We start from the raw sequence: 1803 nt of genomic DNA on the forward strand, positions 1-1803 counted from the left end.
GAATGTGTTGTGTGGTTAATTTGTCCTGATGTCACTTAACGGAAGGTTAAGTTGTATTTGTTTGTCGGGGTAAAGGGGATCCATGTGTGCTGTTGCCTCAGTGAGCTCATCTGAGCCAGCAGCGGTCAGACGGCGCCATCTCTGACATCTCCAGAGCTGACGCATGACTCCAGTCTGAATTAGTGGTGTGAAACTGTCTGGCATGCAGTGAAGGGGGAGGGGGGGAGGACAGAATTTGAAGGGTTTTATTTTTATTTTTTTGGAAGCATTTCTTTGTTTTCCTAAAGATGCAAACTGTTAAACTCTGACTGCTTTTTAATAAATTCTTTTCCCTCCTCTGGATGGTGTCAGGCTGTTCACTTCCATTAAAACCGCCTGGCTCCAGCCATGAGATGAATCTGTTGCTTAAAATTCAGTAGTGTTTGCACTTATTTTAGTTCTATCAAAGGTGAAGGAGTATTTCTCATCTTATTTTTGTGTACTTTCTGATAGCGCAATGGTGTAGTACCTTATTTGTTTATTTTATAACTTTTATTTTAATGTGATTGTGGCAACAAGATGGTTCACATAAGCTGCTGTCATTCCCAGATTTAAACACGGTGGAGGCGGCATCATCCTGTGGGAATGTCCCTCTTCAGCAGTGAGGGAGGTTAATAGGAAAATTGACAGACCTTCCAGCAGGTTGATGGCCTGCTTGAAAGTCAACCTCCAGTTCAGAACCAGTTCGATGCACGAACATGTGTTTTTAATTAATTACTTTAAAAAAAAAATACGAATGATTACTTTGCGAGATAAATTTAATAACCTTCTAGGAAAACAAGTACGGACTTCAACAGATTTATTTGCCGTCTAAACCTTTGCTTCAGAGTAATTATGAGATTTCCTAGTGTAAATGAACGCATCATTGAATTCTACGCATCTACGTATCCTATCGTGAGTTTTTGGCCGGTAACGGAGTTACGGCTGAAGAAATTGAAACGGCGCAGTTTATTGGTGATAGATGGTGAAACAGCGCTAGATAAACATGTCAGCGAAGTTAAGTAGCGATTATGTAAGTAAAGTTTGTTCAGTAAATATTTCAGAGCTAACATTTTGGAGCTAGCCCAAAACAACCATAGCTGAATATTATTACACGTGATCATTTCCTGGTAGCGTCACCATGGCAACTCGGCTTTTTAATGCGAAGTTTTCGGACAAGAATGCAGTCAGTCATACTGGAAATATGATGCATGTAGGCAACAGATATATTTCAGCTAGAGGTTAAGTCACACCAACACCGAAATTAAATAATTTTGACCAAAAACAACGAGAAATGTTCAAATTTTGAACCTTTGAACAGAACATTTGTGTACTGGTTGTAACTTCCGACTAACCACAGTGATATGTTTATTTTCTCAGAGCCGAAAGCAAGTTGGGAAAGCTAAGAAAAGAGTTTACGAAAATAAGAATATTCATTTATTGAGGATTTCTTCCTTGAGAAGAAGAATAAAACGGAACCAGAAGCAAGTACTGACCAGGAGAAGAACACAGAACAAGGTAGGAGAATATTATCGTAGAAATGCAAAGGTTGCACATTAAGAGGGTTGCCACTTGTGAATGAGCAGAAGTGCATAAGAGTCATTGAAAATGCAACAGCATCTTGGCTGAATTTTCTGACGACAAAAGACTATAAAATGTGATAGCTGCAGATTTACTTAAAACAAAAAAAGACAAACTTGGTTAACCAATGTCGCTAAATAAAATTAGTTACATTACTTAAAAAGGTAGTATTTATTGAACAAAAAATATTGATTGCATTCAGAA

This window comes from Poecilia formosa, unplaced genomic scaffold, assembly GCF_000485575.1.
Source record: "Poecilia formosa unplaced genomic scaffold, Poecilia_formosa-5.1.2 Scaffold9, whole genome shotgun sequence".
Lineage (NCBI taxonomy): Eukaryota > Metazoa > Chordata > Actinopteri > Cyprinodontiformes > Poeciliidae > Poecilia > Poecilia formosa.